Genomic DNA, 26576 nt, shown 5'->3' with positions numbered 1-26576 from the left:
GGTCCCAGGCTTTTGATTCAAAGCAGTGGTTGTGTTACCAATAAGAGCAGAAATGCAACGGAACAGGAAATTCACACCGCATGTTATGCGCGCATTGCATGGCAAACAGTGAAGCATACCGTCAATGAGAAGTATGTTTTACTATCACTGTTAACACGCACATTTGGCGGTGGCGCACTGTATGTAGCGCATGGGAAAGCTGATCGCCATAAGACTGCACCGCACACACTGTAGGTGGTGCACTGCACTGCGACGTGATGCAGTCTAACGGTATCCAATATGGCCAACACAAAATTTAAGTGAGCTTGTCAAATCGCACACGGAACTGCAAGTAATGCACTTCAATAGCAATGAATATAATGTGAATAGCACCCTTTGACGCGTAAAACGGATCAATGAAACGATCGATAAATAAATTGTTTGTTGTCGATTAGCACCACCAACATTATTCAATCAAAAGATCGATCGCTTGCTAAAATTGGACCATTAATGGCTACCTTTAGAGGCAAAGGATCTGTAGACCAGGATGGTTATTTGGGTTGTTTAAAGACAAAGCAAATATGTCAGCTTCGATAGTTCAGGTGTACTTTAAGGCTCTCCCTCCATGTGCAGCCCCCCTTGCATTCCATGTGCCACCCCCTCTTCCATGTGTAAGATCCATGTATAGCAGCCCCTTTCTGTTATGTACAACTCCTGTGGTCAGCACCCCCACTCTTCTGTGTGTTTCTCCCTATTTGCAGCGTCTTGTTCCTTATGCAGCAACACTAGCCGTCTCCTTGTGCAGCAACTGCCCAAGACCTGGCCTATGTGGCCCTCCCACAAATCCGGCCCTGCAGCCTTAGTCGGGGGGTCGCTAGGCCCAAAGATCAGTGGCACGTGCCATGGATCTATTCTAGGGTGCCCCAGATGTCCCCCAGGCAGAGTCAGGCAGCGGGCGGCAGTACTCACCTTCGGCCGCTTGGTCTCCAGATTCTGCAGACACGTCTTCTAGGCTTCTCTCCTTAGTGTTTGAGAATAAATCAGATGCTAGAGCTCCTAGTATCTGATTCTCACTGCCTATTAATGTGGTATACTGCATCTTTCTTATTGATGGAGAGGGGGCTTCATCCAACATTTTGCTTGGCAGGCCTACTTAGACTGCTGTTAAGTTCTTGTAAATTTTGTTCTACCCATGACCACACCCACGTTGTGGTCACACCCATTTTTCGGCTGGAGTGCCCAAAAGTGCCTCGGCTCTCTTAGGATCCTAGCAACGCCCCTGGCCTTAGTGATCCATGCACCCTCTGTATTCAGCCCTGGACACGGGTCGCGCCTCCTAGTAGCTCAGTTTACCGCTGAAGGTTTGCTTTTGCTGCCAAGGACAAGTCATGATAAAACATTGACCCATTCTGGCCCATTGTGTTGCCATCCTGAGTTTCTCCCAGCTATTGATGTTGTGTTTGGCTTTGCCGTGATTGCCTTCCTGTAGCCGCAGTCAGGCTGATGTCAGGTTATTCTACACCCCGAGCACCATTCATGGGAAATCTCCTTCACTGTGCAGTTCACATGTTCATCATCACTCAGGGGAAGTTTGTGAGGTCACTAGAGTATTATTTCCCCTTATCTTATTCTCTAATGTACATGCCACAAAACTGACACGTGACCTATATGTGTCTAAACGCAAAGCGGACAGCAACAACATGATCATTTTCCCAACACGTCACTTTGTTTCCCCAGCCTGACATAACAACTGGTGCTGATAACACCGCAATAACCCTGACCGTTCACATGTGCTGAAGTTTACACTTTCCTACAATTCAAACCTCACCGCACGTCAATTTTTTAATAGATTTCAGCATCACTCTAAACTGACATTCCATTTTTATTTAAAAATATGCTTTAAAATGGACTTAAACTTCCTCTCTGCTCTAAAAAATAAGCAACAGCATAATAACCTTTAGGCTAGGTTCACAGTAGGACGTTGCATTGTAAAGTTGCAACGCAACAAAATAGTATTAACGCAGATTAAAGCTGCGTTATCATTGCTTAAAGTGAACCTCCAGACTAAAAATCTACTCAGCAGCACTGAAAAGGCTTGGTGTTTCTTTAACAGGTTCACAGCATCAGAACTTTGTTTTTCTTACCCAAGCCTCATTTTTAGCTGCTTAGAAGCTAAGCTCCGCCCCATCAAAGAAAACTGCCCGGGCATTTTTCCCCTGATGCTGTGCAAAGCATGATGGGATTTCTGATGCTGTTGTTCTCGTTGCCTAGCAACTGGGAGGGGTGATCAGGACTCAGGACAGTTGGAACTGTGGCTCATGCTCCCTGTCACCTCCTTTCAACCAAAAAAATGTCTGTCCTCATGAAATCACAAACATTTGCCTGTTCTTTTAAAACAGTGTGGGTAACAGATTATATTACCTATCTATTTTAATTAACATAACTAATGTAACTTAATGACAGTATGTTTGTTTAGGCTGGAGTTCCTCCTTAAGTAAGTACAATAAAGCATACAGGCAATGAAAAGTATGCTTTCCTGTAACTGATAACGCTGTGCTTAGAGGTAACGCTCCGCAGTAGTGCGTTACCATAATGCTAAACGTTACAAGGCCATGCTAACGTCGCACTGTGAACGTCACATAGCATTGTGGTAAGCTGCGTTGTAAGACTTTATAACACAGCACCGCAATGTCCTACTGTGAACCTAGGCTTAAAGAAAAACATATCTTTGGTACAGCTGATACAAATCCTGGAATAGATCTGCATTGTGTCTTTCATGGAAGCAGACAAAGGGTTAACATCCTGTGTTTACAAATTAGCTGCTCTGCCAATGCAGCCAGCTGACACAGCTGAGAGATCAAATTACAGTTGTAATTAGTCGCAGATGAGGGAGAATTAACAGGCTAAACTCTCTAGATACATACAGGGTGTGTTTTCCTTCCAGCAGTGGCTGGATGGTGTAATGGTTAAGGGCTCTGCCTCTGACACAGGAGACCAGGGTTCGAATGTCGGCTATGCCTGTTCTGTAAGCCAGCACCTATTCAGTAGGAGACCTTTGGCAAGTCTTCCTAACACTGCTACTGCCTATAGAGCGTGCCCTAGTGGCTGCAGCTCTGGCGCTTTGAGTCTGCCAGGAGAAAAGCGCAATATAAATGTTATTTGTCTTGTCTGTCTTATGCAAGAGTTCAGGTCTACTTTAAAGAAGAACTTTAACCCAGGATTAAACGTTATCCCATCAGTAGCCGATGTCACTTTCCCATGATAAATATTTACCTTTTCTCAAACAGATCATCAGGAAGGTCTGTATGGCTGATATTGTGGTGAAATCCCTCCCACAGTGTGATGTCATGACCATGGTCCTGACAGTTTGCTGTCTGTGAACCTCATTGCATTTTGGGAAATAACATCTGTTTCTAACTGCGAACTCAGCTGGCCATGGGAGCATGAACAGGCATGTGCAGTAGTCTGCAACTCACCCGAGTTGTGGACTCTACAGCGCTGTCAGCAGCACAACAGAGTGGACTGAGAGCACGGCAGGTGAGCAGACAAACTACAGGGGGCTGAAGGAAGGCCCAGGTAAGTAAAAATCCTCCCCCCTCCCCCATCTCATGTACACTTTAAGTCAAATATCTGATCTGCATGCATGTTCGGGGTCTATGACTAAATCTATTTGAGGCAGAGGATCAGCAGGCCAGCCAAGCAATGTGTATTGTTTAAAAGGAAATAAACATGGCAGCCCCCATATCCCTCTCACTTCAGCTGTCCTTTAAAGGGAATCTGTAAGAAAAAAAAAGAGCCCCCAGAGGGTACTTACCTTGGGAGAGAGGCTTCCCCCGTCCTCTTCAGCCTAAGGGATCCAGCGCTGCCTCCCCCGAAAAATCCGCCGTCAGGCTCGCGCAGGCGCAGCACAAGGCAATATTTACAATTTGCGCTCCTGCACAGGCACAGTAGCGGCTTTCCGATGAGCTCCGGTGGAGAGAGTTGCTTGCGCAGTACAGCGGGCCCTGCTATTCCCGCCAGAGGCCATCGGAAAGCCACTATTGCACCTACGTAGGAGGCAAATACTGACGTGTGCTGTTCAAGGGCTGCCAGCGCTGCATTGCTGAGGCTTAGGAGGATGGGGGGAGCCTCAATAGAATCCAGAGGCTTCCCCCTCCCAAGGTAAGTACCCCCCAGAGGAAGTTATTTATATAACAGGTAGAGTGACGCGTCCCGGATTCGGGGTCCGCTGTCCCAGGCTGCATGAGGTCCCAGGAAACGTCCCGCTTTTAGCAGCGGGACGTCCCGGCCTCGGGACTCTGGCCACTGTATCTTCATGAACTGGCAGCGTCTATAGACGCCGTACCAGTTCATTACTATCTTCCGGTGTTCCGACACCGGCAGGCGAGCAGGGTTACGGCAAGATGGCTGCCGAAGCCCTGTACTGGAGACTATTTGTGTCTCCAGTACAGGGCTTCGGGCGCCATCTTGCTGTAGCCCTGCTCTGCCTGTCAGCGCGGGAGACTTTAGGAGGATCGTCCGGGGGAGATGCGCGGCAGAGGAGTCTTCTGCCAGGCGAGTAAATGCTTTTTTCCCCAGGTGTTGCCCGCAGTGATTTTATTTTCTGGTGACATGTGTGCCCGCTGTGCCTTTATTTTCTGGTGACATGTGCCCGCTGTGCGTTTATTTTCTGGTGACATGTTTGCCCACAGTGCGTTTTTTTCTGGTGACATGTGTGCCCGCAGTCTGTTTATTTTCTGGTGACATGTGCCCGCAGTGCGTTTATTTACTGGTGACATGTTTGCCCACAGTGCGTTTATTTTCTGGTGACGTTTGCCCGCAGTGCGTTTATTTTCTGGTGACATGTTTGCCCGCAGTGCGTTTATTTTCTGGTGACATGTTTGCCCACAGTGCGTTTATTTTCTGGTGACATGTGCCCACAGTGCGTTTATTTTCTGGTGACGTGTGCCCGCAGTGCGTTTATTTTCTGGTGACGTGTGCCTGCAGTGAGTTTATTTTCTGGTGACGTGTGCCCGCAGTCCGTTTATTTTCTGGTGACATGTGTGCCCGCAGTGCGTTTATTTTCTGGTGACATGTGTGCCCGCAGTGCGTTTATTTTCTGGTGACGTGTGCCCGCAGTGCGTTTATTTTCTGGTGTCATGTTTGCCCGCAGTGCGTTTATTTTCTGGTGAGGTGTGCCCACAGTGTGTTTATTTTCTGGTGACATGTTTGCCCACAATGCGTTTATTTTCTGGTGACATGTGCCCGCAGTGCGTTTATTTTCTGGTGACATGTTTGCCCGCAGTGCGTTTATTTTCTGGTGACATGTTTGCCCGCAGTGCGTTTATTTTCTGGTGACATGTGTGCCCGCAGTGCATTTATTTTCTGGTGACATGTGTGCCCGCAGTGCGTTTATTTTCTGGTGACATGTTTGCCCGCAGTGCGTTTTTTTTTCTGGTGAAACATGTGCCCGCAGTGCGTTTATTTTCTGGTGACATGTTTGCCCGCAGTGCGTTTACTTTCTGGTGACATGTGTGCCCGCAGTGCGTTTATTTTCTGGTGACATGTTTGCCCGCAGTGCGTTTTTTTTCTGGTGACATGTGTGCCCGCAGTGCGTTTATTTTCTGGTGACATGTGTGCCCGCAGTGCGTTTATTTCCTGGTGACATGTTTGCCCACAGTGCGTTTATTTTCTGGTGACATGTGTGCCCGCAGTGCGTTTATTTTCTGGTGACATGTGTGCCCGCAGTGCGTTTATTTTCTGGTGACATGTGTGCCCGCAGTGCGTTTATTTTCTGGTGACATGTGTGCCCACAGTGCGTTTATTTTCTGGTGACATGTTTGCCCGCAGTGCGTTTATTTTCTGGTGACATGTGTGCCCGCAGTGCGTTTTTTTTCTGATGACGTGTGCCCGCAGTGCGTTTATTTTCTGGTGACGTGTGCCCGCAGTGAGTTTATTTTCTGGTGACATGTGTGCCCGCAGTGCGTTTTTTTTCTGGTGACATGTGTGCCCGCAGTGCGTTTATTTTCTGGTGACATGTGTGCCCGCAGTGCGTTTATTTCCTGGTGACATGTGTGCCCGCAGTGCGTTTATTTTCTGGTGACATGTTTGCCCGCAGTGCGTTTTTTTTCTGGTGACATGTGTGCCCACAGTGCGTTTATTTTCTGGTGACGTGTGCCCGCAGTGCGTTTATTTTCTGGTGACATGTTTGCCCGCAGTGTGTTTATTTTCTGGTGACATGTTTGCCCGCAGTGCGTTTATTTTCTGGTGACATGTTTGCCCACAATGCATTTATTTTCTGGTGACATGTGTGCCCGCAGTGCGTTTATTTTCTGGTGACGTTTGCCCGCAGTGTGTTTTTTTTCTGGTGACATGTGTGCCCACAGTGCGTTTATTTTCTGGTGACGTGTGCCCGCAGTGCGTTTATATTCTGGTGACATGTTTGCCCGCAGTGCGTTTATTTTCTGGTGAAATGTTTGCCCACAGTGCGTTTATTTTCTGGTGACATGTGTGCCCGAAGTGCGTTTATTTTCTGGTGACATGTCTGCCCGCAGTGCGTTTATTTTCTGGTGAAATGTTTGCCCGCAGTGTGTTTATTTTCTGGTGACATGTTTGCCCGCAGTGCGTTTATTTTCTGGTGAAATGTTTGCCCGCAGTGCGTTTATTTTCTGGTTAAATGTTTGCCCGCAGTGCGTTTATTTTCTGGTGAAATATTTGCCCCCATTGCATTTATTTTCTGGTAAAATATTTGCCCGCAGTGCGTTTATTTTCTGGTGAAGTGTGCCCGCAGTGCGTTCATTTTCTGGTGACGTATGCCCGCAGTGCGTTTATCTTGTGCTGACATGTTGCCCGCAGTGCGTTTATTTTGTGCTGACATGTTTGCCCGCAGTGCGTTTATTTTGTGCTGACGTTTGCTCGCAGTGCGTTTATTTTGTGTTGACATGTTTGCCCGCAGTGCGTTTATTTTGTACTGACGTTGCCCACAGCGCGTTTATTTTGTGCTGACATGTTGCCCACAGCGCGTTTATTTTGTGCTGACATGTTTGCCCGCAGTGCATTTATTTTGTACTGACGTTGCCCACAGTGCGTTTATTTTGTGCTGACATGTTGCCCGCATTGCGTTTACTTTGTACTGACATGTTGCCCACATTGCATTTATTTTGTACTGACGTTGCCCACTGTGCGTTTATTTTGTGCTGACATGTTGCCCATAGCGCGTTTATTTTGTGCTGACATGTGCTGCCCGCAGTGCGTTTATTTTGTGCCCGCAATGCATTTATTTTGTGCTGACATGTTGCCCACAATGCGTTTATTTTGTGCTGACATGTTTGCCCGCAGTGCGTTTATTTTGTACTGACATGTTGCCCGCATTGCGTTTATTTTGTGCTGAGATGTTGCCCACAATGCATTTATTTTGTGCTGACATGTTGCCCATTGCATTTATTTTGTGCTGAAATTTTGCCCACATTGCGTTTATTTTCTGGTGTCTGGGGTAACTCTTGCTGCATTTATTATTTAATGGTCATAGTTGGCTATGCTTGCTGCTTTGGGGTTACGGTATACTATTAAATAGCATCACACAGTTTCTGCACACCCATGATGCGAAACTTCGTCTGACCACCATGGCGTAAACACTGCTTTCTTATGCCTCACTGTTACATCATTATGTTAGCTCCGCCCATACAATGACATGGCCACACCCATTTTTCGGCGCGGCGCATGTCCCCCATTTTTCGGCGTGGCCAAACCCCCCTCCCCCCCCCGTCCCAGGTTGAACCAACAAAAATCTGGTCACTCTATAACAGGTGTCCTTTAAGGAGGAGAGATATTGCTCATTGGATAGATATTCTCATGATGCGGCGGGACAGACACAAGTCTGGACAGTCCTGGCAGAATCCTCGCACACAATTCTCTGTTACCGCTCCACTGAGATCATCCTGGATGAGCGACAAGTCTCCCAGCGCCTCCACCCAAATAAATGCACTTCTCTCACAATGAAATCTGAGATCTCCGTATTCCATTCTTCTCCTTCACTTCCTGCTGCAGCTCATAGAGCACAGTTATTTTCGGGAACAGTAAAATAGGAAGACACAGCTCAATTATAACTCCGCCTGAGCAAAAGTGAAATCCATTACATGGGGTGGGAACATTTTACAGAGCGGGTTGGAAAAACCTGACATTGGTCAACTGGTAAAAGGAAACTTTAGGACTTAAACCAGTTCACTTACTGCTGTGTCCCATAATGAATGAGAGGAACACGGAATCCATGCAGTTCACTAAGAGGACAAACATCTAAATGGATTTCTTATGATGACAAATGGCCAGCCAGCTTCCCTTCCCTATAACTTAAAGGGAACCTGAAGTGAACGGAATACGGAGGCTGCCATCTTCATTTTACTATAAACAATGCCAGTTGCCTGGCTGCATACTGATATTCTGCCGCTAATGCTATAAGTCGCTGGCCCAGAAAAAGCAGCAGATCAGATGCTGTTACTCTGGTGTGACTCCACTGGCTGCATGCTTGTTGCAGGTGTGGGACTCAAATACAACTAAAGCCAAAAGCGCAGCATGACAGCCAGGCAACTGGCATTGTTTAAAAGGTTCCCTTGAGTTCCACATCAAGTATATTATTGTTATTATTACCTATGTATTTATATAGCACTGACATCATCTGCAGCACATTACAGAGTACATAGTCATGTCACTGACTGTCCTCAGAGGAGCTCATAATGTGATACTACCATAATCCTGGTCTAATGTCCCCTCCCACATTCCTGCTCGTCACTGATTGGCTTAAGGCAGTTCAGTGTGACACGAGGCTGAGAAGGGAAATACACCTCACCCCTCTGCAGAAGCTGCTGAAATACAATATATGCTGTGCTCATTTTTACAAAGCAAGCCAAATATGACAGTGTAGTTTTAGTACAGAGCTTAGTGGAGAGAAGGGCAGGCAATGAATACAGGAGAAAAAAAAGAAGTAAGGGAGGAAATGACATCAGGATTGGCTTCAGTCAGAGGCACTAAAAAATCCTGGAACAGTTTTCTCTTTATTTACTATATAAAATTCACTGAAATCAAAATGTGGACAGTACAATACATGTGTTATGTAAGTAGAACAAGTATTTATATACTTCTATATGTGTTTTTCCCCCCTGGGATAGTATGGCTGTCCCTGCTGCTTAAATGTTTCCCCTATCACTTGTACAGCGCTGCATAATAAGCTAGCACTTTATAAATAAAGTCTAATAATAATAATGATAATCCTTATTGGCTAATCTTGCATCAGCCGCTGCACAGTGACAAAATGATGAATAATCCCTTTCACATGCCTGAGCGGAAATCCCCCACGCTGAACTTATAAAAATTGTCCTCTAGAAAAAGGACTCCGCCCAGATGGAAATTTTTGGATCTGTTTTTAAAGCATGTGATGTAATCTGTAAACTAGAAGCTCAGGACAGACGGTGGAAGTTCTTTTTCCAGGGAATATCTGCCAGTTTTAAGTATACATTATATGCAGAATTATGTACAGACGTCAGATCCTACACAACGAGTTCCAGAACCCAGCTAATACTTTCCATGCAGAATGCAGCTCTCGTTGTCTGGCTGTTGTGTCCTTCTTATGTTATATCTTCTGCCTGTTTTCTCCGTCTCCGAGTCCCCGGCTATTTTTACCTAATCCCTTTCTGTATGTTTATATTTCCTTCCCAGGTTTTTTACTGGAAAACATCTGCAGCTTCCACCGAAATCTTGGCAGACTCAGAACTTGGACACATCACCGGCGAATCCTCCCACACTGGCAGCAGCGTACCCAACCTGGTACTTCACCCTTCAGGTCCCCTTTACACTTGCGCTGCTGTAAAACAGGCTACCACAACGGCAATGCAAGTCAATGGAGCCTAGCACACTTACTGAGTCGCGCCTATGTCTGCTTCCATGAAAGCAGGAAGGAGAAACACTGCAGATTTATTGTAGGATTTGGATCAACTGTAACAAAGAAATGTTTTTCTTTAAAGGTTATTATGCTGTTGCGTATCTTTTAGAGCAGAGAGGAAGTTCTGAGTTCTGGTCCACTTTAAAATTGGGCAGGGCTGCCAGCAACAGATTGATTGCATGGTGGCCACTAGGGGTACAGATAGCACTCTAGTACTAGGCTCAGGCTGGCCAAACACTAAGGCCTAGTGCACACCAAAAACCGCTAGCAGATCCGCAAAACGCTAGCGGATTTTGACGCATGTTTTTTTCTTATTATGAAGCGTTTTGCGGTTTTGTGTAGCGTTTTTTGTGTAGCAGATAACAGACATTGGGCCTGATTCATAAAAGGGTGCTAACAGTTAGCACGCTGGTGAAAAGCCCTTTATCACGCCTAAACTCAGTTTAGGCATGATAAGTTTAGGTGTGATAAGTTTAGGCGTGATAAGTTTAAGCACCAACTGGGTTAGCACTGCAGTGCACAGCTGATCAAAAGTTTTGCACTAGCAAAGTCTGGTGCACTTCGCATAGAGTTTAATGGCGCTGCTTTACGTGCGGGACTTTGCGCGCGATCTAAACTTATCACGTTTAAACTTATCACGCCTAAAGTCTCTAACTGGGTTAGCACCGCTTTGTGAATCGAGCCCATTGTTACAGTAAAGCTGTTACTGAACAGCTACTGTAACAAAAACACCTGGAAAAACCGCTCTGATCTGGCGTTTTTTCAAGCGTTTTGCATTTTTCCTATACTTAACATTGGAGGCTGAAATGGCTCCGAAATCCAAAAAATGCTGCAGCCCGGGAGTTTGCGTTTCTGGAAAAAACGAGCCGCTCTGGTGTGCGCCAGCCTATTGAAATACATTAGCCAAGCGGATTTACAGGCGGATGCGGCCGGCGGATCGCATCCAAATCCGCTCGGTGTGCACTGGGCCTAAGGAAGGGAGCACAGCTGATGAAATTGCTGGTATTTCGCCGCAATGTGATATCAAATGTGAAAATCCAAGCAATGCTTCCCTGTGGGGATGCTGAATTTTCAGGAGGAAGACGATACAACCTGCACTATATTTCCATACAACACAGACAAACACAGATATCATTCAAAAAAAAAAACACTAGCAAGGAAGAATGTGATACCTGCCTCAGCAAAACGACATCTGCCATCTGGATTCAGTGTTGTGAGATATGGACAGTTATTGGCAGGTTAACAGCCACTGCTTGGAATCATGGGGACTGTAGTCTTTTGTACAACAGGCAGTAGGCATAAGAGGTAAGATCATTACTTCCAAGTAGCTCCATTGTGCTAATGATTTTGTGGGCTCAAGCCTCATACACACAAATGAGGACTGTAGTCCGCTGGCGTTGGGGCTCAATCACTTAGGCAGCAGTGCGGGGCTGAGTCTGTAAAGACGGGTCGTTAGCCTGGAAGCTAGCGTTGTGAGCTGTTGCTATGCAGGGGTGGGTGGGCCGACGGTGAAGTGCATAATGGAGCACCAGAAAGTCATACCCCTGCCACACCTCTAGTCACGCCTATACCACAACCCCTAGTCACACCTCTGCCACACCTCTAATCATGGCCCCACCCCACCCCTAGTCATGTGTCCCACAAAGAATTCATGAGCAAAAATGTAGTTTTATAATTCACACCACACTGGTCCTTTTTATGCTCATCCGTTTTCCTTCATAGTAACATTTTATAATAATAATTACATCAATTTAAAGGATAGGAATTAAGGTGGCCACTAATAGTCCAATTTCTAGCGAAAAATCGTTCGAGCGATCAGAAATTCTGATCGGATTGGTTGTAAATAATCTCTGTTGATGGGCGCAATAGATTATGAACGATTATAAAAATAGTTGTCCGATTGGATTTTCGTCAAACCAAACCTTGGATTTTCTTGTTGGTTGTGGTAGATAGGAAGCAAAGATTGGTTCGTTCATGGTGTAGTGAACGATTTCACTTCCGATCAAAATTGCTGATCGCTCAAACGATTTTTCGCTAGAAATTGGACCGTTAGTGGCCACCTTAACTTTTAGAGTCAATAAGTGTTTTGTAAGTGATTTCTTGAGCATTTTCTGGCGGTTTTGGTAGCGATTTTAAAAAGTGTAAGCTTTACGCCAGCGATTGTTTAGCGATTTGCGATTTTAATTCTAATTGGTCCTTTCAATTTACTATAGTTTATTTTACAGTTTGCAGTAATTTAAAATGCACAAAAATCGCTATGTGTAGTGATTCACAAGCAATTACGCCAGCGTTTATATACTTTACATTGCAGAAACGCTAATGCCACCAAATTGCTGCATGTCCTGCGTTTGCGATTTTGCTAACTGCAATCGCTCCAGTGGGATTTGGCCCAACCATTAACATTAGCTCAGCGTTTAGGGAAATCGCTAGCATTTTGAATCGCTACCTAAACACTCAAAAAATCGCTCTAGTGGGTTCCAGCCCCTAACCACTTGACCACTGAGGGTTTTTTCCCCTTTAGTACTACAGCAATTTTCTTTTGCCAATAACTTAATCACTACTTATTACAACAAAATGATTTATATCTTGTTTTTATCGCCACCAATTAGGCTTTATTTGGGTGGGACATTATGTTAAGAATTATTTTATTTTGAATGCAATTTAATGGGAATAAGAAGAAAAATGGGAAAAAGTCATTATTTCTCAGTTTTCATCCATTATAGTTTTAAAATAAAACGTTCTACCTTGGATAAAAGCCACATATTTTCTTTTTCCATTTGTCCCCATTATTGCGACGTTCAAAATATTTCCCTAGTACAATGTAGGCTGCCAATATTTTATTTGGAAATAAAGGTGCATTTTTAGTTTTGCATCCATCACTCATTACAAAGCACGTAATTTAAAAATGAACAGTAATATACCCTCTTGGCATACATATTAAAAAAGTTCAGTCCCTAAGGTAATTATTTATGGGTTTTTTGTCATTTTTTTTTTCATGCAAAAAATGTTTGGGTACTATGGGAGAGTGTGGGAGGGAAGGAGTTAACTTTAAATGTAATTATGGGTCTTTTTATTAAAATAAATGTATGTAGGTGTAATTTTACTAAGCGCATTATTTCCTAGTAGCATACTATAAGTATGTATTTCCTATTAGCATACTATAAGTATGCTAAACAGGAAGTAATGCGTGGATGTGTTACTCCGGAAGATACAATGACACAGGCATCTTATTGATGCCGGCAATCATTCCCACAGGGACTTAGATTCATTATTGGGAACTGTGTTCCGAATCATTGATCTCCCTGCTAATCGGCGGCAACAAGCGCGGGAGCATGCGTGGCAGGGAGCACGCACAGTGGCGATGCAGCGAGAGGCGTATATCTATGCCCCTGGAATGGGTAAGTCCTCCCTCTGGGTGGGGGGGGGGGGGCGTAAATATACTGCCTTAGGAACATCAAGTTGTTAAAGTAGACCTGAACTCTTGCACAGGACAGAAGGAAAACATAGAGAAATGCACCAAGTATGTATTTAGAGAGTTTAGCGTGTCTAATTCCCCCTCATCTGAGACTAATTACAATTGTAATTAGATTAGTCTCCTGTGTCACCTGACTGCCATGGCAGAGCAGCTAATTTGTAACTACAGGGTGTCAACCGTATGCCTGCTTCCATGAAAGCAGGACGTAGACACACTGCAGAGTTATTGCAGGATTTATATCACCTGTAACAAAGAAATGTTTTTCTGTAAAGGTTATTATGCTGTTGCTTATCTTTTGGAGCAGAGAGGAAGTTCTGAGATCAGGTCCGCTTTAACTACTATGAAAAGGAAATCAAATCTTCACACAGTCCATAATCTAAAGCGTAGACATAACTGTCTCCCCCACACACTTCCCATGATATTGCATTGTTTAGCTGATAGCTGTCTACACCCTTGTGGAGACACATCACAGACAGCAGTCAGGGTCACCGTCCCAGCATGCAGTGCAGCATGCAGACTATTCCCCTGGCTGCAGAAATTCCAGCTATGCATTAAGTGGATAGAAGAGGCTTCTGGAATGTTACAGGTATCAGCATGTCACAGCGAAATAAAGGGATTTCACAGCCATCATTTCCACTCACAGGTGGAGCAGCATTCAAGTGCAGAGGTGCCCACACTTTTTCAACTTGCAAGCTACTTTAAAGCGGGATTGTCACCATAAAAATCAAATTTCAACAACAACTGATCTGAGTGTATTAAGTGATAAAGATGCTAATCCTGCATTCAAAACTTTTTCTGCTATTATGGTTTGGAGTTATCACATACTTTAGGAGCACTGGCCTTTTAATAGTCAGTGCCAAACAGTTGCATACTGGGAGTTCTTTTTATCTATAATATATTCCTCTTCCATTTATTTCCCTGCCTAGCTGCCTATCTCAACCATGATCCTCTGCTCACTTGTGTTTACAAGCAAGGCTGAGGTGTCTCAGCGATTGGGGGAGAAAAGAAAACAAAGTTAAGGGCAGAAATGACATCATGATTTAGCCTCAAACTGTGGGAAAAAGACATGGTTCCTACCAGGAACAGAATTATTTTTATTTACTATATAAAATTCACTTAAATCATACTGCAGCACATGCATAGCGGCAGTCCACCAGTGATTACCACAAGCCACAACTGCAGCACATGCACAGCAGCAGTCCATCAGTGATTACCACAAGCCACAACTGCAGCACATGCACAGCGGCAGTCCATCAGTGATTAGCACAAGCCACAACTGCAGCACATGCACAGCCGCAGTCCATCAGTGATTAGCACAAGCCACAACTGCAGCACATGCACAGCGGCAGTCCATCAGTGATTACCACAAGCCACACCTGCAGCACATGCACAGCAGCAGTCCATCAGTGATCAACACAAGCCACACCTGCAGAACATGCACAGCGGCAGTCCATCAGTGATTACCACAAGCCACAACTGCAGCACATGCACAGCTGCAGTCCATCAGTGATTACCACAAGCCACACCTGCAGCACATGCACAGCAGCAGTCCATCAGTGATCACCACAAGCCACACCTGCAGAACATGCACAGCGGCAGTCCATCAGTGATTACCACAAGCCACAACTGCAGCACATGCACAGCGGCAGTCCATCAGTGATTACCACAAGCCACAACTGCAGCACATGCACAGCGGCAGTCCATCAGTGATTACTACAAGCCACACCTGCAGCACATGCACAGTGGCAGTCCATCAGTGATTACCACAAGCCACACCTGCAGCACATGCACAGCAGCAGTCCATCAGTGATCACCACAAGCCACACCTGCAGAACATGCACAGCGGCAGTCCATCAGTGATTACCACAAGCCACAACTGCAGCACATGCACAGCTGCAGTCCATCAGTGATTACCACAAGCCACACCTGCAGCACATGCACAGCAGCAGTCCATCAGTGATTACCACAAGCCGCCACTTAATTAGTTGCATATCACCGAGTCCTCCTCAGTGAGGTTGTGTTCCCAGTTGAGCTAAGAACGGACAGATTTTGTGGTATGTGGTACGGTAACACATTGTATTAGCAATAAATACGCACGCTAACAGTAAAGTGAAGCATAGTTTTCATAGACTGTATGCTTAACTGTACACCGACGCAACGCAAGCATAACTTTCCTGATCTGTTGCGCTCCTGCTATTACAGGGAACGCAATGCAAAGGCCACCATAAACGTGGCCTTAATGTATGGCTTCCCACCTTGCAACATTATAATCCTCTACACTGCTGTGCAAAACTTCAGGACACCATATTGCACTAAGCTCATCCAAGTCAAAGAGACAGAGTACAACACCACTCAGGCGGATGGAGTGGGATCTACCCTGGAGTGAAACCTGCTCCTGATATATCCTATTTCTGGATACACAATGTCACACACACACCTAACATGGGTCTTTATTAAATATTCACCACTAATGACGTCCTGCGTGTGTGACCTCTGGGAGGTGTGAATATCGCCCTACGTGGGAGAATGCATTTGAGTTGACACAATGAAAGAAGAATGCGCTCCGATTTTCAGTACAAAGTTCTCCCACACTTCACAAACGTATTGTACGGCTCATGTCCCACCAGCGATAGGACGCCAGAGATATTTCGCTGCAGTTTTCTGCAGTATGTGCTCCTGTATAGGCAGTAACAGCTAGAGGTCTATGAGAGGCTAGCAGTTCGGAACTGGTGCAAATGTTAAAGAGGAACTCCAGTGAAAATAATATAATGAATTGAAGTGCTTATTTTTTTACAATAATTATGTATAAATGATTTAGTCAGTGTTTGCACATTGTAAAATGTTTCCTCTCCCTGATTTACATTCTGACATTTATCATATGGTAATATTTGTAGTGCTGGCAGGTGATGTCTGTGGAAGTAGCTGCTGCTTGCCTTTTTGTCAGTTGTCAACAGCTGTTATTTCCCACAATGCAACAAGGCTCCACAAGTGTGATGTCAGGGCGATAGTCCTGACTTCACACTGTGGGAGAGGTTTCACCACAATATCATCCATACAGAGCCTCCTGATGATCCGTTTGTGAAAAGGAATAGATTTCTCATGGGAAAGGGGGTATCAGCAACTGATTGGGCTGAAGTTCAATCCTTGGCCACAGTTTCTCTTTAATGCAAATGTATGTCACATGCAGCAGCTGAGATGTTACAGCAGAAGAAAACACAAACAAAAGCACGTTGGTTTGGCATTACCAATCAAGATATCCAGCCAATGGATGGATGGTGCAGTAGGTTGGCTGGGGATCTGCTGTGTGTACAGGGCCTGAGGTAGGGAAGACACTTGCAAGTGTGATATCGTGGCCGGTTTTTATGTTTTTCCGCTGCACTGCAAATAACTTTTCATTCATGCTTTCTGCACACGATTTTTACTCTATAGGGATGTGGGAGGAATACTCAATATCTGACTCTAATAAATAAACAGTAATTATCTATTGAAGGAGAAGTTTTTAAAACTTTATAAATAATGCTGATAAGCTAAAAACTGGAACAAACAAATTGCACATGACCCATAAGGTGACAGTGACTAGCTTGGGTGGAAAGAACCCCTAAGGAAAATCAACTGATCCAACTGGACTTTAGGGATCAAAATCTCTTCCCTGGTTATTGACTCAACAACTTTACCATCCTACACATCTCACATAGATCAACATGTTTTGTTCCCTCTGAAATTTAGGGCTTCATCAGGGGTAATACATGAAGTGCTAAACAGTGCAAGTGCTACATACTGTATATAAAACAGCGCAAGTGCTACATATATAAAACTGTGCAAGTAATACATATATAAAACATGAAAAAACTGTTGTGGTTTACCTGAACCAATAACTTTAAACCATCATTTTAAAGCTGAAAACAAGACTAGGGGTAAAGGATTGTCTTACGTAGGATTACTGCTGTAGATACAATTGCTTATCACAGCAATTTATGTTAACTTCAGGTTTGCTTTGAGGTGAAATGGGGCTGTAGACAGAGGAGCAGATTTTGCTTCCATGTACCATTGTAAACCACAAACCTTTTGGTAAGATGAGGTGAGGGCAGGGGCTCTGAGAAGATGGTCGCTAGATCCCAAGGTCCTAAACAGGCCCTAGGCACCTGCCTTACCGGTGTAGGTGGCTTCGGCAGGATGACAAAGGATCAGACGGAACAGCCAACTCCCATACAGCCAGTGCATTACTTGGTAATACAATATCACCATTCAGGAAGACCTAATCCTTTCTTTCATATGCAAAATACTGAGGACATAACAATCAGGATATATAAACAGCTGCAGGATTGCATTGAGGGAACTGCCTCTAATGACCTAACTGGTAACAATATGTATGGAATCTTTAAAGCAAACAAGCAGAAGCCTCCTAGTTCACTCTGGTTAAACTAGCCCTGAAATACAACACAAATAATTGTGCATTAAAGTAAATCTGAAGCAAAAAAGTCTGATACTTACCTATGGGGAGGGAAGGCTCTGAGTCCTATGGGACCTTCCCTGTCCTCTCATTCTAGCACTGTCACCTCCAATCCACGTTTTCAACCAACTGGTTAAATACACCTTCAGGCGGCAGAGATTACAGGGGCAGCATGTTTGTACTGCGTTTACACTAACAGCGTGTAGTCAGGGTAGGAAGGGAACGAGACTCACAGACTCACAGCCAGTGTGCTATTGTGTTGAGCTGCAGTATGTCATGTGAGAACATTAAATCAAGCAGAGTAAATTGCAGGGCTGTGGAGTCGGTACAAAAATCTTCAGACTCCAACTCCTCAGTTTATGAAACCACGACTCCGACTCCAACTCCCCAAAATGGCCCAACTCAGACTCCTCGACTCCGACTCCTTACTCTAATACTTAACAAAATTCTAGAACCGGCCCTGCCTGGAGGAGTCGTAACTTCACTGAGGGCCAGCACTGGAGCGAGGGGACCAGGAGGGAACAGGGGAGGCTCAATTTTTTTTACGCTATAGATTTGAATTAAACCTGTAATGAAAAAAAAGTGCCCCTAGGTGATACTTACCTCGGGAGGGGGAAACCTCTGGATACTAAAGACGCTTTCCTCGCCCTCCTCACCAGAGGGGCTTTAGGACCCCCGCAAATCTCCTTGTCAGCGTGTGCGTATGCGCATTAGCGCCTTCCCGCTCAGGTTCCAGTGGAAATAGCTGAGCCCGATTGGGTCCGCTCTACTGTGCAGGCACAGACACCTCGCACCTGCGCAGTAAAGCGGACCCGATCAGGCTTGGGTACTTCCACCGAAGTCCCAGTGAGAGGCGGCTATTGCCCCTGCGGGCAGTTGCAACGGAGATTGTTTTTTTTTCGTCTGGGGGTCCCAGCACGGGCCGGGCTGGCCGAGAAGGGTGTAGGAAGCCTCATTAGGATACAGTCTCCCTCCTCGCGAGGTAAGTACCCTTTAGGGACTGTATTTTTCCTCAAAGGTGTTCTTTCGGCACCTTATGTCCTGATATGTAAAACCTTAGAAGTGAAAGGTACTGTTTTCTTAGCACTGGATATTACTGCTACTCAGGACACTTTCTGAAGGTGCACAGCTGTGCTGGCTCTCTCACTTCCCTATTCTTAGCCTTTTATATGCGCTTTATATTACTTTATAATATATTTTAATTGTTAACAATAAAGTGTAATTATAGTTTCATTTGACTAATGTCTTGGCTGAGTTTATGACATACTTTTGTTACTTTATAATACATCAACGAGTCTTTGTAAGTGTTGGGTTTACTGCTTTGGGTACAATTTATTAACCAAGTCTCAGATAGAAAGGGTCATTATTTCTGCTTTGTTTTATAACTTAGAAGACAGAGTGTGGTTTTAAAACTGCAACTGTGACAGAATGATTTAATGTTATTAAAAAAAAAACAAAAAGCTATATAACTGAAAATAAAAATATGCGACTCCTTTTTTTGCTACTAATGTTCTATTCATTATCCATACTACGCATTCAAATTAATTATATGATAAGTTGTTATTTTTTTCACTTCAAGTTTGCTTTAAAGAGAAACTCCGACCAAGAATTGAACTTTATCCCAATCAGTAGCTGATACCCCCTTCTACATGAGAAATATATTGCTTTTCACAAACGGATCATCAGGGGGCGCTGTATGACTGATATTGTGGTGAAATCCCTCCCACAAGAAGCTCTGAGGGCTGCGGTACTTTTGACAGTTTGCCACATTGTAACAATGTTCACAGACAGGAAATAGCTGTTTACAGTTGTCTCCAACAGCCAAAACAGCTAGCAGCAGCTACATAACCTGAACACAGTAAAAATGTCACCATGTAATAAATGTCAGAATGTAAATCAGGGAGAGGAAAGATTTTACAATGAGCAAACACTGACTAAATCATTTATACATAATTATTGTAAAAATGAAGCACCTTTATTATTACATTATTTTCACTGGAGTTCCTCTTTAAATCCCACTGACTCTCCCTATTCAGGAAGTGAGGGAAAGAGGAAGTTTCTGCAATATAAATTTACAGCTGTGGCTTCTTTCGCACATCTTTGATTGCATATTACACAATACAAATGAAGTGAAGCTATACAGCGTGTCTCTGAGCAAGCAGTGCGAGGGGAAGTAAGTTCTCTCTACACACAAGAGGAAGCGCAATCACCACTATTGCACAAATATCTGCTGTTTCTCAATATAATCTCCGGCTGCTCTTTTGGAAACTATATTTGCCTTCAGCGTACAGTGTGACTGACTCTAGCAATGACTCCAAGAAATAGATCATTTGTTATGTAATGTTTCCATTTTTACCTTCATATCGCTATACAGCTTTGCATTGGTCCCTCTAGTGGCCGAGTGCGTGTCAGATAGGCCAGTGAGCGTCCCTGCTGAACGGAAAGTCAATGCAAGGAACAATTCTCAAAGTCAAATCATTTCTTAGGCCCCTTTTACACAGGCAGCTGACAAGCGGTGAATTCACCGCCTGTCAGCTGCTCTTCTGCTCCAGCGCTGTAAAAGCGCTCCCCCACGGAGTAAGATCAGAAAGCGGCCCTCTGCCGCCCAATTACACCACCGCGTGACCATGCTTGAGATGAGGTGCACACATAACAGAGCGTGAAAGGTCGCGTTTTCTGTCAAGTGCTGTTTTTGTGTGTGCGGTTTTACACTTTTTTTGTGCTTTGCGGTTTTTTCCGCATAGGTGTTTTTCTAGCGATTTGCGTACATTTTTACGCATTTGCTGTTTGCGTTTTCCACTTGCGTTTTATGCAAATCACTAGGAAGACAACAGGAAGTGGAAATACACCAGAAAACAATTTTTTTGAAAAACGCATATAAAAACACATGACAAAAAGCATACAAAACGTAACACATTGCATTCCTATTAACTTTCATCATGTGCGTTTTTGATGCGTTTTTGAATAGTATGCAACAAAACCAGCGTTTTTAAAAATGCATGTTTCAAAACGCATACACAACGCTTATGCGTTTTTCATGCGGTTCACAGATTCCATTAGAGGCAAAAACGCGTTTTACGCAACGCTAGCGTTTCTGCTATATGTGCATACAGCCTGACTGCGTGGTGTTACAACCGCTGCAATTCGGCTGCATTTAAATTGCATTCGAATTGCACTGGTGGGGGGGGGGGGGGGGCAGATGGGAAACTGAACTGCTCAGCAAGCGTGCAGTCCAGCCGTCCATCTAAAAGAGGCCTTCTACCAACTTTTGTTGGACTAAAAGCCATTTTCTATCAGATAACTGTTTGTTCACAGCTGTGTTCTATTTTTATTGAACAAAAAATAATACATTTTAACGTAAAAAAAATAAAATAATCAAGGTTGGAACTTCCTCTCTCATCCCAAAAACATACTGACTAGTCGGTCTCTCCCCCCCACACAAATAAGTGATATGGCCTTAGGCTACAACACTATGATTGTGGTTAGAAATGAACTATGACTATGTACAGATGAGGTCATTTAGGCGTGGGGATCGGCAAGCAAGTTATCCGGTATTTGAGTGACAAACACTGAGTTGGGTGCCCGATGCGGATAGTAGCCGATCGACAAGTACATAGAGACTAGTTATTGCAGCCGGTTGTCTATTTGTAGATGATCGCCTACAATTAGTGGTTGTTTGGGCTATCACGAATTCGCATGCGTTTTTCACATGCGAATTCACATAGCAATACAAGTGAATGGGACTGTTTCCACTTGTCAGGATTCCTTTGTGTTTTTCTGTGCAGAAAAAATTTGCATGGCAAAGCCATCAGAATTCGCATACCGCTATGCGAATTGCATACAATGTATTTAATAGGAAATTCGCATGCGGTTTGGGTATACGTTTTTTTATGCAAATTTGCATAGAAACAATGGAAAATCACACCAGCACTGCCATGGTTAAATTCGCATACATCGTCATCCATGCGAATTCGCATGAAAATTCGCATAGTCCCGCATGCGAAATTCGCATCTGCATGCGAATTTTTCCCGCGACGATTCCCACCGCACAAGTGGAAATGCAGCCTTAGGTTAAAGGGACACTTAAAGTGAGTGTTTACCATTTCAAAAATAAAAAAGTTGGATACTCACCTAAGGAGAGGGAAGGCTCGGTCCTAATGAGCCTTCCCTCTCCTCTCCCGGTGCCGGTCCCGCGCAGGATCCCCCGTGGCAGTATTCGACCAGTTCGGTCAAATACTGCCACTTCCGCATGCCGAAGGGATGTTTCGGAAGCCTTCGGGAGCACTCGGGCTCCCGAAGACGGGCCGCTCCATACTACGCATGCGCGAGCGCCCTCTATGACGCGCTCGGGCGTGCGTAGTATGGAGCGGCCCGTCTTCGGAAGCCCGAGTGCTCCCGAAGACCTCCGAAGTCCCTGCGGCGGCGGACGCGAATGGGGGAGCCAGCGCAGCACGGAGGGCACCGGGAGAGGAGAGGGAAGTCTCATTAGGACCGAGCCTTCCCTCTCCTTAGGTGAGTATCCGACTTTTTTATTTTTGAAATGGTAAACACTCACTTTAAGCCAGGAATAAAAAATCAGTTTAAGGCTGCATTTCCACTTGTGCGGTGCGAATCGCCGTGGCAAAAATTCGCATGCGGATGAGAATTCGCATGGGTGACGATGTATGCGAATTTAACCATGGCAGTGCTGGTGTGATTTTCCATTGTCTCTATGCGAATTCCCTATTAAATACATTGTATGCGAATCGCATAGCGGTATGCGGTATGCGAATTCTGATGGCTCTGCCATGCGGATTTTTTCTGCACAGAAAAACGCAAAGGAATCCTGACAAGTGGAAACAGTCCCATTCACTTGTATTGCTATGCGAATTTGCATGCGAAAAACGCATGCGAATTCGCGATAGTGGAAATGGACCCTTACTTTCCTGGGGTTTCTACCAGCCCCCTCCAGCTGTCCCGTGTCCTCGCAGTCACTCACAGAGCCTCTGGTCTCCCACCGCCAGCTAGTTTCGCTTTCTTTGACAGGCCCTGACAGGCCTGGCCACGCATATTTTTGAAAACGGATTTTTTATTCCTGGCTGAAGTATACCTTTAACAAGGAGGGCGGTTAGTGTTAGATATTAGGTGTGTTTGTGTGTGTGGGGGGGGGGGTTAGTGTTAGGGGCTAGGAGGGGAGGGTGTGTGTTATAATGGGTTAGTCTGTAGTAAAATCTTGGTAATGTAAATTACCAATATTTTTACTAGTGGTACTACCAGAGACCCAAACTTAAGCGGTGTGACCATGTGACCATCTACTCTGTAAAGAGATACAGAAGATTTCAACACTGTATAAATACATACAATTTTTTTTTACATTTATGTATTATAGTTAAAGGGGCACTACAGCAAAAAACTGTAAAATTTAAAATATGTGAAAACATATACAAATAGGAAGAACATTTTTTCTAGAGTAAAATGAGCCATAAATTACTTTTCTCCTATGTTGCTGTCACTTACAGTAGGTAGTAGAAATCTGACAAAAGTGACAGGTTTTGGACTAGTCCATCTCTTCATAGGGGATTCACAGCAAGGCTTTTATTCTTTATAAAGATTTTCCCTAAAAAGGATTTAAACAATGATGCTGCCCAGCTTCCCTGCTCCCTACACAGTTTTTTGGCAGTTGGACAGAGCAACTGCCATTCACTAAGTGCTTTTGAAAATAAACGTATCCCTCAGAATCCCCTATGAAGAGATGGACTAGCCCAAAACCTGTCACTTCTGTCCGATTTCAACTACCTACTGTAAGTGACAGCAACATAGGAGAAAAGTAATTTATGGCTCAGTTTACTCTGGAAAAAATGTACTTCTTTTTTGTATATGTTTGCACATATTTTAAATTTTACAGTTTTTCGCTGTTACTTAGGCAGTTACCTAGGGCCTGATGAGAGACTGAGAGACTGGGGGTCTAGTTAATGTTAGCCCCCACCCAGGGCTGGTCCTAGACTTTTTGCTGCCTGAGGCTAACTTGGATGCGTTATGTGATTATGTGACGTGTTATGTGAAACCAGCCTTAGGGAGTGATCGCTTTCCACTAGGGCTGCACGATTTTAGGGAAAAATCGAAATTGCGATTTTTCTCTCAGAAATCCGCGCACAGCGTGTAGATTGGGCTTTAAGTCTCGGCTCTGCAAAAGATAAGATTAACATGCGCTTTAATGATACAATTTAGGGAACGATCGACCTTCCAATCCGATAACTGTGATTAGAAGGTAACGATTGATCGAGCCCCATAAATGGTATAGAAAATATAACCAATTTGAAAATTTCAAATGGAATAGTTCAGCAAAACAGATCGATGAAACAACTGATCATTTGTTGTCAACTGGCATCATCAACACTATCTGATCTGATCAATCGCAAGGTTGATCATTCGCTAAACTGATTGGGCAGCTTAAATGTGCCCCAAAACGATACAATATTTTTATCAGATGCTATAATTTGATCAGATTTGTGGGATCGTAAGTAATTGGAAGGTAGTTATCAATTGTTCCCAAAAACGGGTTGATTAAGGCACATTTTCTTCAGATGCGATTATACAATCCAACATTCCCATCGATAAAAAAATAGATTATGATACAAACACTACATGATACATACATAGACATATGACAATGGTAGGGATTAGATTGTGAGCTCCTGAGGGACAGTTAGGTGACAAGACTCTGTACTCTTTACAGTGCTGCAAAAGATGTTGCCGCTAAATAAATACTAAATATTGTAAGTTTCAGAAGCACCTGAATGCAAAGCTTTTACAATCAGACCACGGCATGCGTGGACAGCATCAGATTGCTGTAGCTGTGCACACAAAGTGATTGCTGGAGGGAACAACCAAATCAGATTCAAGATACTGTAAACTACAACCGGAAAGAAAAAGTACCCCTCACAAGTCCTAGATTGGTACAAATGATCCAAAAACATGTCAAAATATGAAAAAAATCTTCATTGATCCTTAACACAATCACAAACATTTAAAATCTATAAAATGTCCTACAATATGTGGACCGCCAGAGAATTTTTTATATTTTTTTTATCATAATTGGTTGATAATACATATCAATAATTATAAATCACTATATACATGACCAAACCAGCTTTGACTATCCTTTGTAACAAAAGAATGTTGCAGTTCACAGTTACTATATATATATATATATACGTATATATATATGTATGTACCGTATGTAATTTTTGCTAAACACAGGAGCTTTTTGTAGTACATTTTGGCACTTTTGTTACAAAGGATAGTCAATGCTGGTTTGGTCATGTATATAGTGATTTATAATTATTGATATGTATTATCAACCAATTATGATAAAAAAAAAAAAACTCTCTGGCGGTCCACATATTGTAGGACATATGGGGGCATTTTATTGATTTTTAAATGTTTGTGATTGTGTTAAAGAGAACCAGAGGTGTGTTTAAAGGACTTACGAGGCCAAAATGTCTAAAAAAGCAAAGTACCTGTAAGCTGTTTAAATGCACGGAGGACGCCGTCCGCGCCCTCCGTGCAGTTCCGCCGGGTCCCCTTCCTGAGATCGCCCCCCGCGCCGACCCCGACCCCCCAGGCCGGGTCGGGCTCTCGTGCCGCTCTCAATATGGCCGCTTCCATTGGCCGCGGCTGCGCAGTCCGCCTGGCCGCGAGTGCGGCTGCACAGCTCTACGGCCAACCCCTCCGATCCACGCTACAGTGCGTGGTTCGGGGGGTTGGCCGTAGAGCTGCGCAGCCGCACTCGCGGCCAGGCGGACTGCGCAGCCGCGGCCAATGGAAGCGGCCATATTGAGAGCGGCACGAGAGCCCGACCCGGCCTGGGGGGTCGGGGTCGGCGCGGGGGGCGATCTCAGGAAGGGGACCCGGCGGAACTGCACGGAGGGCGCGGACGGCGTCCTCCGTGCATTTAAACAGCTTACAGGTACTTTGCTTTTTTTAGACATTTTGGCCTCGTAAGTCCTTTAAAGAATGTTATCTGCATACAGAGGCTGGATCTGCCTATACAGCACAGTCTCTGTTGCTATCCCAAACCCCACTAAGGTCCCCCTGCACTCTGCAATCCCTCATAAATCACAGCCGTGCTGTGAGGCTGTGTTTACATCTGTAGTGACAGTCTCAGCTGCTCCCCCGCCTCCTGCGTAGCTCTGGTCCCTGCCCCCGTCCCTTCCCTCCAATCAGCAGGGAGGGAAGGGATGCAGGCGGGGACTGGAGTTCTGCAGGAGGCGGGGAGAGCAGCAGACTGACATTATAGAGATAAACACAGCCAGCTCTGACAAGCTGTTTGTCAGCAGCAGTGGCTGTGATTTATGAGGGATTGCACAGTGCAGGGGGACCTTAGGGGGGTTTGGGATAGCAACAGAGGCTGGGCTGTATAGGCAGATCCAGCCTCTGTATGCAGATAATATTCTTCAAACCCACCTCGGGTTCTCTTTAAGGATCAATAAAGATTTTTTCATATTTTGACATATGTTTTTGGATCATTTGTACCAATCTAGGACTCCATTTGTGAGGGGTACTTTTTCTTTCCGGTTGTAGTTTACAATATATTTATCCCTAAAATGGAGAAATATGAGTAGTATTGTTGTAGTGCTCGCTATATAGATTATGTGTTGTAATTCAAGATATTGTGTCTGGCCTACAAATCTGTCCACAAAACCTGCCCAACCTACATTTCCGATCTTACTCAGAGGTACACACCTAGCCGCTCACTCCGCTCCTCCAATGAACTTCGCCTG

At 44.5% G+C, this 26576-nt stretch overlaps 1 protein-coding gene across 5 annotated transcripts in view; it reads right to left on the bottom strand.

The window, feature by feature from the left end:
• The window catches only part of LOC137531647 (phospholipid-transporting ATPase ID-like), a 240948-nt gene that overhangs the window by 140515 nt on the left and 73857 nt on the right, over window positions 1-26576 (bottom strand). The window contains exon 1 of one of the 5 annotated variants that reach the window (XM_068251591.1): window positions 11066-11134. The exons of 3 other annotated variants lie outside the window; for them this stretch is intronic. The gene's annotated coding sequence lies outside the window, so the exon portion shown is untranslated. Of the gene's footprint in view, window positions 1-11061; window positions 11135-26576 lie in introns of those variants that run through there. One more of the 5 variants, XM_068251605.1, reaches the window with a different exon arrangement.

Source organism: Hyperolius riggenbachi, chromosome 1 (assembly GCF_040937935.1).
Source record: "Hyperolius riggenbachi isolate aHypRig1 chromosome 1, aHypRig1.pri, whole genome shotgun sequence".
Classification (NCBI taxonomy): Eukaryota; Metazoa; Chordata; class Amphibia; order Anura; family Hyperoliidae; genus Hyperolius; species Hyperolius riggenbachi.
The sequence above is the reverse complement of the archived record's forward strand: the minus strand, read 5'-3'. Positions and strand labels throughout refer to the sequence as shown.